General features: G+C 36.0%; 1 protein-coding gene across 13 annotated transcripts in view; it reads right to left on the bottom strand.

Annotated features, from left to right (window-relative positions):
- The window catches only part of PTPRD (protein tyrosine phosphatase receptor type D), a 2,182,843-nt gene that overhangs the window by 598,341 nt on the left and 1,565,217 nt on the right, over positions 1-19,285 (bottom strand). The gene's annotated exons all lie outside the window — the stretch shown is intronic.

The following is a 19,285-nucleotide window of genomic DNA, read 5'->3' as shown; positions in this document are numbered from 1 at the left end:
TTTGTAACAGGGTGAAAAACTTGCTATCTTATCTGCTAGCCCTCAATTGTCTCCTAGGGTCTTTGTTTAGGAGAATACACTAGTGGGCTACTTAGAGATAGAAAGCGAGGCTCCAAGACTGTGTCTTGGAGGGAGACAATGAAGACAGATTTAAACCAACCTATCAAAGAAATGAAGGGACGTTCTAGGTGGGGAAATACTACTGGGAAGGAGAAAATGAAAATGAAGATGTAACATAGCAGAGATCCTCTAGAGAAAGATGGCCAGCAAAATATCCTTAGTTACAGATATCTAATATTATCTAATACTAAATTTTAAGTTGTCTGCATTGTGGTCTTTTACACAAATAAATCCCTCACTTTATTTGCTTTCACCTAAACCAGGGAAAGGGATGGCATGGAGCAGTGAGAAGGGAACAGCTCTAGAAGATAGATGTGAGGTGAAATTCAGAGAAAGCAGAAACTGGGAGCCAGGAGTGAATTTAAGTCCACAATTCCTTGGTAGTTATCTTAAATTTGGGAGAGAAGGACTGTCCTTGAAATTCCTATGTGGAAAAGGAGCTTGAGTTGAATTTGTCTGAATCTCAGAGGGCAGGGTGGTGTTAGCTGACGCACAGGCAGCATCTTCCATAGCTAATTCACTTCCTGCTTGCATCTTGTTACTACTGTATAAGTCTGTTATGGTTCTAGACTGAAAATGTTCACCTTTGCAGAACCCAGCTTTGTACCTCCATAGCACTTAGCCAGGCAGCTTTCATATATAGGCTCTCAATAAATACCCACTAATGAATTAATGGGAAACTACAGAGGGGAATTTAAGTACATGGAGTCAGGGTCATTAGCCTTCATGCAAAATTGAGAAAGGTGCCCTCTTGGGGCAGACCCAGCCTGGCCAGCATTAACTGGTGAACCATCCAGTGGTACATAGCCCTGATTCAAGGTGGGTGTTTTGTGGGTACAACATGAGTTGGAGCTTAGCCATGCTTCTCCATACCTCCTGCCTTGGCGTGTGCCAGGCACAGGTATGACCTGTACAACCTTAGGGGGCCTCCCTGCTTAGAGAGAGAGACACAAGGAACAACGAAGGAAAGACTAGTTGCCACATGGAGTCTTAAGTGATCTGGCAAATGAGGCTCAGAAGTGAAAAGATGCTGATCTGAGAGAAGCAAATGCTAATATGTCCTACCTGCTCAACTTTACTGCTAAAGATTCTTGATAATATCTACTACTTTGCAAGGCAATGCACATGTAGGTATTTAGAGTTGGCTTTGAATGACATTAATTTCAATCCACTGGGGCTGTCATCTTTTTTCTTTTTTTCTTCTGTTTTTAGTTGTGTTTACTTTAGATTACAGATTCCTATGAGGCTGAAAATCTGAACTTTGGCAACAAACCCAGATTTGTAATTCATTTCTTGTTTGTTTCTTTTTAAAGGTTAAAAGCAGTTCAGTTGCCCACATACAGGCACACACTAGATAAGTCGTAAGTCCTTTAAATTCAAAAAATCATTTTTCAAAATTGGTTTTAGATGACTTTTGAAAGTCTTTCAAATAATGAAATTATTCCAAAATATTCAGACCTTCTCTGAAGTATTCCTAAAGGACTGGGGAATAAATCTAACAGATAATAATATCATGATATAAAAGCCTATTGGATAGTAACACTAGGTTTCTAGAAATTTTGTCAACATTCTTAAGAATATTAAAATTATCTGAAGAAATTCCCTGTGGACAAATTGAGAGTTACGTTTTCCTAAACAAAGGGAATTTTTCCATTAGGGAAAATGGCTCTGGCATTCCATTAAGGATAGAGTGAACAACATCATCTCACATATATGTAGCCCCAAATCCCTACCGTGAATAACAGACAATAACAAAGGCTAAACCGTCTGAAGGTGAATTCTGTGCTTATAGCTATTTTTCAAAACAGATCTCTGGGGACTCAAGGTATAGATTTATGAAGCATACAGGGCAAAGGGTGGATCCAACAGGAAATAAAAAAGACCATGAACTGTTAACATATGTGTTTTTGCAGGCCAAAATTCCATTGTGTAGATTTGTATAGATATAATGAGTATAAAACCGACATTGACATCAACCTCAGTATTATGGGCCTCCTAGATGTCAAAGCTGAAAGCTCCCATAATCTTCGAGCAGCATGTTGAATTACTTGCTCCATCAACTTGCTAACAGAATTTCCTGTTCTTTTATTTTCAAGAGCCAAGTGCTTTTAGGATCCTGATCTAGTATGTGGGTTGTCACCTAAATCAGCTTATAAAATATAAAATATATTTTGTTTTTCAATGAGCACATATTTCTCTGCTCGATACTTAATAAACAGCCGAGCATAATAAAAATATAATTTTTATTACTACTGACCTCACGGCTTGTCACTAATACGATTATAATTTTTTCAGGAAAAAATTTTAACGGAGGGGGCATGTCTATACACACTAAATACTTGCAACTCGTTAGCTTGCTCAAAATCATTCCAAAGCATATGTTGTCGTGTGATTCAGTTTTTTAGTTCAAATTTTTTTGAACAGGTATCACTTAGGAAAGTGTTTAGATTCTTCATGGCAGTTCTATGGAAACAATGGATTTGCTTTTTAAATATTTTGGAAAATAAATTATGGAAACACTTGAAATATATCTACTCTGCTGGGCACCTTTGTGGAGGGCCCACATGGCACAAATGTATATGGCAATCCAGGGCTTATATTCTTTATTAATGAACAAATAATAGCTAATTTAGAAGAAAAATGACCAAAAAAAGGAGGGCTGGGCACAATAATTATGTTTCTGAACTTCAATTTCTTCTTCCCCTGCTTACTTATAGGATTTTTTAAGGCTAAATGAGATAATGTATGTGACTGTATCTAATATAATTATAAAATATTGTGTAAGTAAACTAAATACATAAATCTTTAAAAAATTTAAAAATAAAATAAAATAGTGTGTAAGAAGGTAATGTGATTATTTAGCTTTCTAACTTTCTCCACATTTGGAAAATAGAACCCTCTTGCAGTAAGGAATAGACTAAACTGATAAACAATGTTAAAATTATTTGTCTTTTTAACGTTCAAAAATTTTCTTTTCATTGGTTTTCCATCGAGTCTCCATCATAGAATCTCATCAGATCAAAAGGTAGGTTACTTTTTAAAAGTCTTAATATGAATGAAAATTCAAATCTGGGTGAGAAATTTGTAATTCATCAGGGACAGAGTAAGAAACAAAAATAGCTCAACAAGTGAAAATAGTGAAACCCACAAATAAGAGGGAAAATGGTATTTCATAATCAAATGAACACATTGAATATAATAATTTCTCATTGTAAAAGGGAAAAGAGGTTAAAAGGAGAAGATATTGTCATATATTTTGGATATATTGCACATATGATCTGTTGTTCATATGAAATGCATATATCCCAATGACTCATTATAGAAATTACATGACCTTTCTTTCCATTGTATGTTCTGGGTTTGCTCCAAATCCCATGTATTAGCTTTTTCTAGGGCAAAAACCAAACAGGTTTTAAACCTTCATTTGCTTATTCTATTGGCCTCATAAGTGAAGTCCTTCTTTCTGTTCTCTTGCCAAAAATAACCTTTTATCTTAAGCAAATTGCCTCCCCAGCAATTCAATCCTGAAATCATCATTTTAATCATTATAATGGGTTCTCCCACATTTGTAGCATGGTTTTCAATATATGATTCTTACTCTGTTCTTAAGGGAATTAAAATACTACCTAAAGGGACATCATAGAAAAACAAACAAAAAACAAAACACTCCAGGATCATCATCTTTATCATCAATTCTATAGCTCCTGAGATAAAATGTTTCTAAAATTATATCCATCCCACCAATCTAGTTCATTCCTATCTGCAAATTCAGTTTCCTTCTCAATTATCACTCATATGCAGCAATTATCATGCATTTAGACTATAATTATAGCCAAATACTGTTTGTTTTCCTAATAATTTTTACGATGTTCAGCACTACTTTTATTCAGAGGTCTTTTTTGGGACTATTCACAAGCACATTACCAGCCGGTAAGCGTTACGTTTTTGGTTCTCTTCTACAAGAGAGTATAATATCTCTAGATAGGGATACACACTGGGGCTGACATTTCAGATTGTTGAAGTGGATCATCAATTAACCTCACTTGCGATGAGTTGAATCATACCATGTTCTATTACTCTGTAACATACTGTGGAAAAAATCTATTTGATGTGATACAATTTTTCTTTTTTTCATAAATCATTTTTTATTTTCTCTAGTCTGTTTCATCATGAGTTATTTAATACTTTGGTGGCTTTCCATGACACATATAATATTGTGACTAGTAATAATTAGATGGGCAAAATTAACCTAATAACTTATAGATGAAATCTACCTTCTTCACATCATGAAAATTTCATTAAGATATCTTTGCCTTAAAAGAGAGTCTGGTGAAAATTAAAATGCTTCATTAATAATTATAACTGATGATAATTTAAAACATATAGAAGAAAAACTTCTGATGCCAGTGGCAAATTTCCTCAATTCATAATATTTTGCTCTTATCTCATAGAGAATAATAATATTTTCCTGCAGTAATATCAAAAGTTTCAACTCACATTGTTACCATGCAGTACATCTGTTTCTTTAAGGGAAGATGCTGTTTATGTACCTTTTTCACATTTGAGAAACATGTTATTTATTTTATATACTTTCTTCATCTCATCCTTACCACAAAGTTATAAACTAGTTATTATTATTGCTTTTTTACATGTAAAAAAAGAGAGGTTTGAAGAAGTCAACTCATATCCTTAATGAGTGTTATATCTGAGTCTCAAACTAAGGTCTGTCTGATTAAAAAAACCAGCATTTTAAAATTTCAAGTGAACCTCTTTCAACTGTAAATATATTTTATTTATTTATTTATTTATTTATTTATTTATTTATTTATTTATTTATTTTTTAAAGATTTTATTTTTTTATTATTTATTTGAAAGAGATAGAGACAGCCGGAGAGAGAGGGAACACAAGCAGGGGGAGTGGGAGAGGAAGAAGCAGGCTCATAGCGGAGGAGCCTGATGTGGGGCTCCGTCCCACAACGCCGGGATCACGCCCTGAGCCGAAGGCAGACGCTTAACCGCTGCGCCACCCAGGCGCCCCGCAACTGTAAATATATTTTAAACCAATAGCAGGCATTCTCTTACGGTAACATAGATTCGTATATTTATGTCCTGTTTAGCACAGAATCAGCTAAAAAGTGTGTGTGTTTGAAGAGTCCATATCATAAGCACTAATTACAACTATACAATGAAAACGAAAGAATTAAAATAATAATTTTTTTAAAAGATTTATTTATTTGAGAGAGAAAGCGAGCATGTGCTCGCTCGAGCACGCAAGCTGGGGTGGGGGAGGGGAACATGGAGAGGGAGAGAGAGAATCACAAGAAGATTCCTTGCTGAGCACAGAGCCCTAAGCAGGGCTCAATCCCAAGACCCTGAGATCATGACCTGAGCTGAAAACAGGATTCAGCCGCTTAACCAACTAAGCCAGCCACCCAGGCGCCCCAATAAGTGTTTTTATTAAAATGAAATGACTAATTTAACTTTCTAATATCAAAAGTAGCATAGGTTTTATACTACCATTAGTAATATTTAATGAGTTCTGGGTTATAAAATGTGTCCTAAGAGGAGAGGTGAAGAGCAGAAATAAATCATTTTCTTAAACATAAATAAATGCAATGAGTATTTTAATAAGAACCTCCAGTTCTGATGGCTATGATTCTTCTCCAAGTGTATCAGCCTAAAAAATCATTTAGGCTATTTTAAATTTAGCACAAAACAATAAAACTCTATACTATGGAAACTGAAACCTAAATTTATGAACTATTCTGAAACATACAATAAATTCCTTTGGATGTGAAGACTTCTAGAAGCACAAGCAAGTAAGCAATGGTAAAAATCCATCTTCCTTCTGACTTCTCAGGCACATTAGGCTAATTTCAGGAATAAATCCAGTCAATTGGCAACTTAACCTATTACTCTCATCACAGAAGTCATCTGCAGCCTTTGGTTGAAGTGTTTTCTTTCCCCTTGGTCTCAGTCCTTCCTTTGGTGGTTCTGTATTTATGGTGTCACTTGGAGAATTTATTTATGACAAGACTGTGCCTCCTCTGAAAAATGATTTGTTTTATTAAAGCTTGAACACAGGGATCATATATTAAATAAAACCTCCTTAATTCTTTTAACATAGATTCTTTTTCTACTGTGGGGTACACTAAGTCACTCATTTGATTGTTTTGTATTTTTAGCACTACTGACTCAGGACTTAATTTTATTTGGGCTTTGGAACTAACTCAAATGTGTTGGATAAAATTTGGTTTCGACCCATTTCATTCCAACCTTTCCTGCAGGCTCACTCTTTAGAACCCAGTTCAATGGGCTGAAAGACAAAATCCCTCAGTAGAGAGTTGTTTTTCCTTTTTCCCTTGTGTGATCAGAAATGCAAAATTGTAAACATGGGCAAATGTACTTTAAAACGTTTAGATTTGGAACATATTTCATTTAGATTTTTAAAAGGAGATAGGAGAAAAACTATCTTACATAATAAGAATATACTAAACATATGTATACATATGTAAATATTGCTGATAAATACTATTCTGTAGCAGAAATGGATGACTGGATGTTTTATTCAATGTAAGAAATTCGTATCTTTTATAATCTTCCGTAAAAATACAACTTATTTTGAAATAGATTCTCATACTTAATCAACCCTTAATAAATCATTGAGTAACTATGAACAGCATAGATTGGTTAATACATATTGTTTGTAATAGCAAATAGCAGTGACAAGTAACATTCCTGTAAAACTTACTGGGGGCCTGGCTCTGTTCTAAGCAGTTAGCTTATTTAAATCATTTAATCTTCCAACCATTCTCAATGCAGCATGGTTGAACAACTTGCTCAAAATTATACAGGTATTAGGTCATGAAACTGGGATGAATCTCCTGCCAGAATGTTTCCAGAGCCCATACTCTTTAACTATTGTGTTTTAAAAATCATTTAAAAAATAGCTATTAGAGGTTATGTGTGCTGTGATTAAATTTCCAATTTTTAAACAATATATAGTGTACCTATAACCTGAGGTTAATTAAGTTATTGAATACCTAGTTAAAATAAAATACTGGCTAGCACATTATGTTCACATGCTTCTAGTTAAAGCAAACTCTCATGAAAATATCAGCTGGGAAACAAAATAATTTTCTTCCATTAGCAAAAGGCTTACTTTGTTCTGTTGTTCTCATTATTTCTTTGTTCTTCTGTTTCCATACATATTAGCTATAAACATTTTTATGGTGGTTGATTTAAAATATAAAACTTTTTGTAATGTTTTGCGTATGTTGGTAAGGGCTTGGGAGGATCTTTACAATTAAGTTATACAAAGATCAGTCTACAGGAATATCAACTTTTAAAGTGAGCTCTGTAATTAAACTAAATTTTCAGCATGGACCAAGAACAGAACTGGTTTTCATTTTGCTACAGTTATCTTTCAACTTTCTACAAATTCTCCGGAAAGATCCAAACATTATTGTTTTTTGGAAATCCATATCCAGACTTTGATTTCATTTTTAATTTAAACAAATGTTATTTTTTAATTTATGAAAGTGACATAGAATCACTGCAGAAGAATCAATAAGAGAGAAAATAAAACTACATATAACCCAAATCAAGAGATAACAGCTGGTTTGATTTTGTATAATTTTCTTCCTGTATTTAAAATAGATATGTATATGTATTTTATAAGTATGTATACCTATCTACTTTTTTCTTAGTTGTATAATATGCTATATGTCATTTAGTATCCTCATTTTTCATTAAATATTACACTATAAAAATCTACCCAAGCTCTTGATTTAAAAGAAATATGTAGCTATATGTTATTCCTTCATACAATTTGATAATTTTTAACATTTTGATGCATGCTGCTATTTAGCTTTTTAAAATAATTATGGTGAAGATCATAAATTTTGTAAAATCTTCTAAAATCATATGCTTACTAATCAGATGAGACGACTAGCCAGGGAGGAGCCAGACGCACACGTACTAGTGTTCCTGAGGTTCTCGTACGTGAACACTCAGTCATTTCCTTCCCACCAGCAGTGTGAGCGCCCATCTCAGGGCACTCTGGCACTCACTGAAATTTGTTCTTTTTCAGTCATCACTACTTGGTACTTGAAAATAACATATTAGGGACGCCTGGATGGCTCAGTCAGTTAAGTGTCCGCCTTAGGCTCAAGTCATGATCCCAGGGTCCTAGCATCAAGTCCCACAGTGGGCTCCTTGCTCAGCGGGGAGTCTGCTTCTCCTTCTCTTTCTCCCCCTGCTTATGCTCTATTTCACCCTCTGACAATAAAATAAAATAAAATAATAAAAAAAGTCTTTAAAAAAAGAAGGAAAATGACATATTACTTTAAAACTTGCCTGTCTCTGAGGACTAGAGAGGAAAATATTTGTGTATGTGTATTAGGTATTAACATTTACTTTCCTGTAAGTTGTGTGCTTTCTGGCTTATGTTTGTTTTTGGCAATCCAAAAAATAGTTACTAATAAATAAACCATGAACCCATTTCTCTTAGAAAAAGAAGACACTACTGGAATTCATCCACCTGTAGAGACTTTCTAAAAATTACGTGAGCTTAAAGCATATTCCCCATTCACATAGGACAACCAATGGAAAGATCTTTGTTATCAGTTTCTTTGGCATTAATGGTATTAGCTTTCTGCTGACATTTCACGAGGTGTGACATAACTGACTCTAGTTGAAGGTGGATATGACTGTGTGTGTGTGGGTACATGTGGTGGGCAGGGGAGGGCAGTGGACCTTGATAAATTGTTTTCTCCTAAGTAGAAGTCAGTATTTTGGCTCTATTAACAGCACTCTCAAACAGGAATATTTCTAGTGGGAATGCACATTTTAGTTAATTTGCACAATTATTCCCACTCTTGTGCAGTTATACCCTAGCTTTTCTCATTCCTTTTAGTTGTTTTAGAATAGGGTACATGGGGCGTCTGGGTGGCTCAGTCATTAAGCATCTGTCTTCGGCTCAGGGCGTGATCCCAGGGTCCTGGGATCAAGCCCCACATCGGGCTCCTCTGCTGGGAGCCTGCTTCTTCCTCTCCCACTCCCCCCTGCTTGTGTTCCCTGTCTTGCTGGCTGTCTCTCTCTCTGTCAAATAAATAAATAAAATCTTTAAAAAAAAAAGAATAAGGTACAAAGGTTTGAAGTGTGGCAGTAATCATTTGTAGAGAAGAGAAAGGAAGGGTGCTGTGTTTGTGTATGTGTTACTCAATCACCAAAATGTTTGATCACCTAACATGTGCAAGATGCAATTGTAAATGCTAGTGTTAGTGTGTATGCGGGTCTTTGTGTATGCATGTATCTACTTGGACTAGTGGTTTAGACTTGAGATGACAGACACAATAAAGTGATGATTATAGTATCATAAGTGGGGGAATTATTTGAAATACATGGTGTTTAGGTAAAAATAGATGAAACTGTACAGGATAGATTGATGCAGGGAATGACTCTATGAGGACAACTATTTAGGAGATATGACAGACAGATTTCTGACATATGGAAATGTTTGGCTAACGTGCTGGCAGTGGGAAAGGTTAGAAAAGGGGGCTGGAAGAGGCATTTTTAAGGAAGAAATGACAGTATTTTGAGGAAAAATAAGTAGTAGAGAGGCAGGAGGATGAACCAAAAGAATCACCAAATCTGCTTTTCAGAATGATGTTGATCTTACTCAAGAGACAGAAGATGAGAGGAAGAAGTGATTTGTAGAAGGTAAGAAATTTTATATTGCCATGGAAAATATTAAGTGAAAATGTTTAATAGGAAGCAGATATATCTCAAGTGAATCAGGATTAGAAGCCTATGTTGGGAACCCTCAGCCTGGAGACAGCAGTTAAAGCAATAGGACTGAATGGCCCTTGAAGAGAGTAATGGGGAGAAGGATGGTGAGGGAACCATAGTGGTAGAAACATGAGGCAAGGCAAGCAAGAGTGAATGAAGCAAATGGAGGGTGGTGGTGGGACTTGGGGGAGGGAGAGAGGTTGAAAGTACAGATGCTTCCCCAGTGTAGTGGAGATAAAGGAGAGCTAGGGGAACGCATTTCAAGGAGGTAGCTGTAGTCGGTATTATGAAAACGAAAGATACAACAACAAACAAAGATACCACCCGCACTTTCCTCCTGGGCCAAAGGAAGGGTGGCCTTTGGTGGCTGGGCAAAAGAATCAGAAATGAGACTGTAGTAGTTTAATATTTAAGTAAAATGATTAACCTATCATTGGCCCTTCATTGTTATATTTAAGATATTAAAACAAAGGGATATGGAGGTCAATTAGTATGTTTCTCTAACTCCTATTGATTGTTGCAGTGACATCTATCAGAGCTATTTTTCTTTAGAAAAACTGTAAGAAATCCTGGCTTTTATAATCAAAGCTATGGGTGGTATCTTTGAGTAGTGTTCATTTTTTAGGGTCAGATAATAAAGTGCTTTATTTAATGACTGTATTTGTCAGTGTGACCTGGAATTTTATGCTAATGGAAATAAAAACAGGTTTTAGCAGTGTGTCTCATGATGGGCTTTATTTCCAAAAAGAAATCTCTTCTGTTAATTTACATAGATGTGGTTTAACAGTGTAATCTCTTCATTTTCATTAACATTACAAAAATTGTTTTTTGGTCTTTCCCCCAACCTATTGTTTTATGAGAAGAGTTAAATTTTGCTTTTTGTGTCTCCTTCATTGCATGGGGTTTGTTTTCATTTGTGTTTTCGAAGCCCTAATTGGAAATTTCATGTGTCTTTCTCTTGAAGACAAGAAGACACCAACCTTTTCTTCTATATAGAATTGTTCCAAAAAGTGAAGTCAGTCCTTAGGGGTATCAATTCAGAAGAAAATTGGCATGCATTAATGGACATAGCTGCATTCAGAATTGGGAAAGCAGAGTTCAATATTTTCTTTAATACAAGAATATTTATACAAGTTCTTTCAATAATATTCTCATGAATTTCATAATTAATATCAGTGGATGTTATGAGTCAGACTCTAGATTTTAACCATTCATGTCACAGTCACTTAATCAGTATAATTATGTGACTAAATCATACTCTGTGATTCTAAAGAATTGTAGAAAGTATGACCAATAGTTAAGATGATGAAAGAGAGCTCACTATCAACAACAGCAAAAAATAAATAAAAATTAAATTAAAAGTGACTCTCATTTATAATATGTTTTGGTTTGTTTGTTTTACACTTAAAAAGTAGATGAAGTTCTCCAGAGAATTAAGATCCATAATGCCGGGGCGCCTGGGTGGCACAGCGGTTGGGCGTCTGCCTTCGGCTCAGGGCGTGATCCTGGCGTTATGGAATCGGGCCCCACATCAGGCTCCTCTGCTATGAGCCTGCTTCTTCCTCTCCCACTCCCCCTGCTTGTGTTCCCTCTCTCGCTGGCTGTCTCTATCTCTGTCAAATAAATAAATAAAATCTTAAAAAAAAAAAAAAGATCCATAATGCCAAAAACCATGGAACATTGCAAAAGGAAACATTAAGAAAAAGTTTTAGAAGCACTATTTACTGTTAAAGTAAAATCAAATTGCAATATGAATTTATTTCTACATTTTTAATTAAAACATTTACTCAGACTTTTTTGTATAAAGGCTATATATATATATATATATATATATATATATATATATACACACACATATTTTTTTTTGAGGGAGAGAGAGCACCTGTGTGTGATGGGGGCTGGGGGTGTGAGAAGCGTATGGGGAGAGGGCAGAGGGAGAGAGAGAATCTTAAGCAGGCTCCACGCCCAGCACCTGATGCAGGGGCTTGATCTCACAACGTTGAGATCGTGACCTGAGCCAAAATCAAGAGCTGATAGCTTAACAGACTGAGCCACCCAGGCATCCCTAAAAGAAACATTTGGAAATGAACTACAATAAAACCATATTAATTTGGACCTCACTCAAAATATGGGATAATAGGGACAAGTTTACACTTGTCTTTCCCCATTATTTATGAAGCAAGTATTTGTTAAGCAAATTTAACAGTCCAAAAATATTCAAGAGAAATATCCTCAAGTACTTTCATTCACACTGAGTATAAATACACATAGAAAATCCTTGACCAAATTCATTTGGTTTATGAACTTAAAGATCATTGAGAGAGGAAAGATAGTGAAACAATACAGAAGCAATAGGGCAGCTTAGAAACAGCCTATGCTAAGTGATCCTGTGTCAATTATATTAACTATGTTGGGATACTGTCCATCTAAGAGAAAAGGTCATAGGTTTCAGAATATGTTTCCACTTAACTCCTAAAATGTAATTCACAGAGAGCAGGTATCTTGAACTTATTGTCAATAGTGTCCATAATATTGCCTGGCACATGGTGGGCACTCAATAAATACTTGAATGAGTGAGTACTGGGTATGGTTTAATTTTTCCTCATTTTAATGTATAATGCTCATCGAGCACTTTCTTTGCACAAGATACCTTCAGTCTTGTGTGAAGGATTGATGGGCCTGCACATTTCTGGTTCATATGTGTGGGAGTAAGATTAAAAACCCAGGCAAACAGAAGTTTAGATTATTCAATAAAATAGACTGGGGAAAGTCTTTATTTTCTTTCTAACTGAAAAGCTTGACTACACATTAGTTGTACGCAATATGCTTGTTAGAGTAATTTTAATTAAGGTAATTTTGCCCTGACCATCAGATCAACAGTATTTTAAAATAGCTAATTAACTAGTTCACAGTAAAGATTTTGGAAACCTGCCTATATGCCTTAATTCAGAGAAATATTTAATTACGTATGTCCCTCAATGTCTAATTCATTAGACTACTTCTAAAGAAACCGTTGTTAGGTAGGACTGAACACTAAATTTTGAGGTTATTTTCATTAAAAAAATTTTTTTTAACAATAGTAATAAAGGCTTATGGTGTTCAGAATGTAGGATAAAGCCACAAATAATGTTCTGGAAAGGGTTTGGAAAAGAGTGGGGATGAGTTTACACCTCAAATACTCCTACATTCCCCATTTACCTTCCTCTAATTTACCTTCTGTTTGGGGGTTTAAACAAGGAATCCGAGTCTGATGATACCATGATGACATATAAATTTGCTGGTGGAAATAACTCTAACCCAGAATGGAAATATAAAGAAATATTCTGAAATGCCAGGTGTCAGCATATCAAACTGTAATAATGGCAACTAAAATTGACAAAGCACCCTCCTTTCTAAAAAGAGACTTTTTCACACTGGTTTTCCACACTTTTACTTGCTAACTTGTCTATAATTTATATTATGGTACTGAAATAAAGGGTGTGATAAACATTGGTTAAGAGTTCATTTTAGACTCTGGTAGGGAGGCTGGAGATGATGGGGGTTGGGGAGGGTTAATTAGCATTTGAAGTACACTAATTGGGAATATTCCCAGCAGGGTTGTTGCCCGGAAGCCCTTACTCTAAAAAGGATGCTACTATTAGACTTTCAGCTATTTTTACCTGATCAACACCAGAGGTTTGGTGATTTAACACACAGGATATTAGATAAGATTTTTCTGTGGTGACATGGATGGTTTTCAAGATACTGAATTGCCAGAAATATTATGTAGCCACTCCTAGCTTAAGAGTCTTTGCCTTTCAGAACATGGCCTTGGGTTTAGGATTCTGATCCATTCTTTTGTCTAAATATTTATTGGAAGAATTTGTTACCCGGATCTGACTAGAAAGTTAGCGAAATTATGCCATGCCTCAAAGGAAACTTTAACACAAGATTCTGTGAGGGGGTTGAGAAGGACATTTGGGACTTTTCCAAGAGTACAGGTTGTACAGTCTTTTTCATGCCTGCATTCCTGTGAAAGCGTGTTGATAGGGCTGGTTTGGTCTTTAATGTTCTTTGACTTAACACCTTCTCTGGTATTGAGATTAAAGGGGGGAGAAGAGCTTATAGAGGACAAAACATATATTCTGATTTTCCCACAACGATAGGAAGTTACTCCCTGGCTACAAAAGATGAGTATGAGTGACTGAATCGTCTTACATAACCTTGTCCCAGTAATCACTCAGAGGAAGAGAATTATGTTTCGTGAATTACATGAAAGCACAGAAAGGGATGTATTCAGTTTCACAGGTGTGGAACCTGAGCCACGTGCTGGATCTGGGGAACCTGGCTGCTGAGTTAGAATCTCTATCAACTGCTTACAAGCTGTGTAACTCAAGACAGGTTGGTTAAATTTTCCATGTTTCCATTTCCTCATCTGTAAAATGGGTTTACTAATAATATCTGCCTCATAGTGTTGTTTTGGAGAGTAAACACATTGATATATATGAAGAATTTGTGGCATCTAGTAAAAGGAAGTAAAGAGCAAATTGTAGCTATTATCACAAAATGCAAGCATGAAGACTGAGTCATGTGTTCTCCCAAGGTGTTTTCTCCATTAACCATTCTGTTAAAAATTTGTTAGTTTTTACTTCCTTTTTTTTTATTTTAAGATTTTGTTTATTTATTTGACAGAGATAGAGACAGCCAGCGAGAGAGGGAATGCAAGCAGGGGGAGTGGGAGAGGAAGAAGCAGGCTCACAGTGGAGGAGCCTGATGTGGGGCTCGATCCCATAACGCCGGGATAGCGCCCTGAGCCGAAGGCAGACGCTTAACTGCTGTGCCACCCAGGCGCCCCAGTTTTCACTTCCTTATCTGTCTATAATGTATGCATAGTCGAAGCCATACTGACCAAATAACCACATGACTAATATAATGCAATAATTTACTTGAATCAAAATTTTCCTAAAAACTTCAGGGAAAAATCAGTTGAGATGGTTTTATTAACCTACTTTTATAGAAGAAAATTTCATATTGCTTGAAATTTATTTCAGTTCTGTTCACTAAATCTAAAAGTCTATTGCTTTACTTTATTTCATACAAGCCCTGATGAAGGAAGAATTTCTTAGATTTTTCAGCAAAGAAAATTTTCTTTATTTATCAAATGTTTAAGCGCTTACTATGCCTGTAACATTCTAACAAACCCAAGAGCGTGTACAATAGTTTATTTACAATAACTAGCAGGAGAGACACAAATAAGACCAAATGACAATTGCAATTCATTTAAAAAGTGAAGATACCTGCTAAAGGCATGCCATCATGGCATCCCAATAATTTTGTGACATGCACTGCACTGGTACATGTGGAAGAATTCAAGATTTATTCACAAAGTAGGACTTGAGCCACACTTTGAAGAATGTATAGGTGCTGAGTAGGGCAAGATGGGAAGGAGGAGTTAATGAACTATGATTAGAACAAGCTCCCTCTCACTCCACCAACTTCCCCGCTGCTTAAATGACTTTTCTTCACTCTGAATCCTCACTGAGGGGTGCCTGGGTGGCTAGTAGGTTGGTTAAGCATCTGTCTCCAGCTCACAGTCATGATCTCAGGGTCCTGGGATCAAGCCCTGCCTCAGGCTCCCTGCTCAGCAGAGAGCCTGCTTCTCCCTCTGCCCCTGCTCCAGCTCATGCTCTCTCTCTTTCTCCCTCTCTCAAATAAATAAATAAATAAATAAATAAAATCTTTAAAGAAATGTATCCTCCCTGAAAGTTCATCGAGTAAGGGTACATTTGGAAGCCATAACAAAATCAGCTTCTCACAATGCAGTATGATTTAGTTAGTTTTTTAAGGGTAATTACCATGTCTGTGTCTAGACAGCTCTTTAAACAACACCAACACAGTGCTAAGCAGGCAGTAGATGTCAATGAAGACAGGTTTCTTTCATTCAGTTTATTTAGTCAAAGGATTTTTGTTTTTTAATCTAACAGGTCACTAAATTCAATGGGACAATTATGCAAATAAAGGAAGGGATTGGAGAGAAAGGAATTTGAGACTATAGAGTAATTCAGTGGATAGAGTTTCCCTGGGGTATCAGATCTGGGGATTCGAGCCAGGGGGAGGGTAATGGAAGTGTACTGTTTGCCAAAAAAACAGGAAAAGGATTTTTGGCAAAAAGGAGAGATCAGGACAAATATTGAAGACAAATAATATTAGCTTTTTTATTTCATTTATTTATTTATTTATTTGGTACCAAGAGATCTCATGGGAAAAGGCAAGGTGAAAAGGATGAACAGGAAAGAGTGAGAAATTCATGTTGGGTAAAATTGAGAGATAAATTAAGAAAGATAACACTGGTCTGTGTCAGACTGTGGAATATCAAGCTAAAGAATGCGATTTTCATCTTATGCACAACAGAAAATGCCCTTGGTTGCTCTACTTGTATCCCACAGCATACAATTAAGCTAAAGGGAACACCCTGCAATTATTCTGCAGTGTTGGTGGAAGATGGTGGTGATGGTGTAATTTTTGAATCTCCAAATCTGCCCTCCTACTGTCCCTACTATAATTAGTTAAGCAATTGAAAGAACCTCTAAATCTAACTACCAGATATAGGAGACATGAGGGTACAGAAGCATCTTTAACAAAACCACAAAGATAGATGAGAAAAATTTTATATGGAGATATATCATATTCTCCAATAAATGTGTGGCATTTTAGAAGAGGGAGAGGAAACTTAAGAGACTTAACAGACATAACAACCAAATCCAATGTCTCAGGAAAATTTGAACATGGTACTGGGTATTAGATAATATTACTTCGTTATGCTATTTTATGAGGTGTGACAAGGGCATTATGTTACCTTAAAAATCATCATCCATTAGAGATACATGAAGATATATTTATAAGTGAAATGTTATAATGTCTAGGATATCTATAAAGGGATAATATTCTTCTCTACACGCATATTGGGGATAAGAAAAAAAAATTGGCACTATATCGATAACACTGAAATTTCCTATTAGGATGCTGATTTTCTTTTCTTTAATTTTTTAAAAAGATTTTATTTATTTATTTAACAGAGAGACAGCCAGCGAGAGAAGGAACACAGGCAGGGGTAGTGGGAGAGGAAGAAGCAGGCTCCCAGCAGAGGAGACTGATGTGGGGCTCGATCCCAGAACTCTGGGATCACGCCCTGAGCCGAAGGCAGACGCTTAATGACTAAGCCACCCAGGCGCCCAAGATGCTGATTTTCATTATTCATTCTTCTTATGGGGATATTTGAAAATTTCTGTGGTAGGTCAAGCTATTCTTCAACTTAACACAAGACATATGAGGCTTATATAGAGCCTCAGAGATTTGGCACTTCTGCTTACCTTCTTGGGTGAACATTATTCAAGAGAGTGTTACCATATCATTTAATAACCAGAACATTCACATCCACAGGGAGTTAAACTCTGATTTCTCCACCATAGAAGGTGCCCTCAACTTCTGTTTTCTTACCAAAGAATTAGAACAGAGCTAATTCACTGAAGTTTCAGGTTTTGCAGTGATACATACTGGTTCCTAAAAATTCTCTTTAGGATGCTTAACACTAATTTTACAATGCTGTGAAGTATAAAAGGCTATTTTCATAAGCTGAGAAAGCCAACTGAGACAACGTGACATTATAGAGTGGCCTCAAAAAGGAAAATCTATTTCTTCTATTAAACATGTATTTCTAAACCTAGATTCAATATCTTTGCCCTGGTTAATAAATGATCACAATAAGATACCAGGACATACCTCTCAGAATGGCTAAACTGAAATAACAAACAACAACAACAAAACAATAGACAATACCAAGGACTGGTGAAGATATGGAAAACTGGAACTGTTAGGCTTTGCTGATAGAACGCAGCCACTTTGGAAAGCAATTGGCAGCTTCTTAACATCCAACAGACAGTTAATATGCAGCCCAACTATTTCACTCCAGACACTTCTAAGTTTTTACCCAGGAGAAAATAAAACTTATGTTCCCCCCAAAACTATTTAAATAGTATATAGCAGCTTTAACTCACAGTCATCCAAGCTGAAACAACCCAAAAGATTTTAAACTGGTGAATGTATAGATGAACTGGATACATTATCCGTACCTGAAATACTACTTAGTTAAAACACAAACTACTGATACACAGAACAACGGGGTTAGATCTCAAATGTATCATGCTAAGTGAAAGAAGCCAGACCCAAAGGCTATGTATTGTTATGGTTGCATTGGTATGACATTTTAAAAAAGGGAAACCATAGGGACAGAAAACCAAAGCAGTTGTTGCCAGGGGATAGAGGTGGGGGAGGCCAAAGTACAAAGAGCCATGAGGGAATTTGGAGCAGGGATGGAATTGTTTTACATGTTGGGGGAGGTAGCAGTTGCATGACAGTGTACGTCAATGTTCATGTACACTGAAAAGGGTGGATTTTACGCATGTAATTTATACTTCTATAAACCTGACCAAAAATTTTAAAAAATTAAAATGTTCATGTACACTGAAAAGGGTGGATTTTACACATGTTATTTACACCTCTATAAACCTGACCAAAATTTTAAAAAAATTAAAAAAAAAACCCTCTCAGAGTTCTTTCCCAGTTTCCTGCACCAATTCTCATTTCTTTCCTTATTTCCTTATCTGTAAAAAATCCTAAAGGCCATAATATTCTATCATCTGGATGAACTGTCACTGTCATAACAATTCTTCCATTTGAGGATATTGTTTTACAAAAGCAGTCCGGCTAACATCCAAGTCTTTGTAAAGGTCTTTAATTAAGTAAACCCCAAATAACAATAGCACCATTGTTTGACTTCGTTACCATAAATTCTCTCTTTTGCAAAGTCATTTTAATGTACAATACAGGAAATTCCTGGATGAAGATGGGCAAGTAGGAGGTGATAGAGGAGACACAGAAATGGAAAAACATAAGGGCATAAATGCAGAGTCCTATCATAGTTCATCTCAAGGTGCTTGTTTCAACGTCCCTTTATGTAGCTTCTACCTATTAACCTTCTTAAAAAATCTGCCTTTGCTAGGGACCTGTACAACTAGCAGGAACATTTCTTTATTAAGACTCTCTGTGTGTCTAAACATTTTTAATGACCCCCATTGCCATGGCACCATCTGGACACCTGACATTTTAAAAACAAACATTTCAGCATAATTGATGAATTCTACCTTAGATGGCTATTATGCAGGTTTGACTGCTAAACATACAGGCAGCCCTCATTCCACCAAATTACACCTTGTGAAGCAGAAATATCACACTGGGCATATTAGCATGGGTGTATTGTACAGAAAGCTTAACCTGAGGAAACCCTTTATAATACTATGAGTAATGGTCTCACCAAAATCAACCTTGCAAAATAATC

This window comes from Ursus americanus, chromosome 18 (genome assembly GCF_024610735.1).
Source record: "Ursus americanus isolate L20-20 chromosome 18, mUrsAme1.1.p, whole genome shotgun sequence".
Lineage (NCBI taxonomy): Eukaryota > Metazoa > Chordata > Mammalia > Carnivora > Ursidae > Ursus > Ursus americanus.
This window is presented reverse-complemented; position numbering and strand designations above follow the sequence as displayed.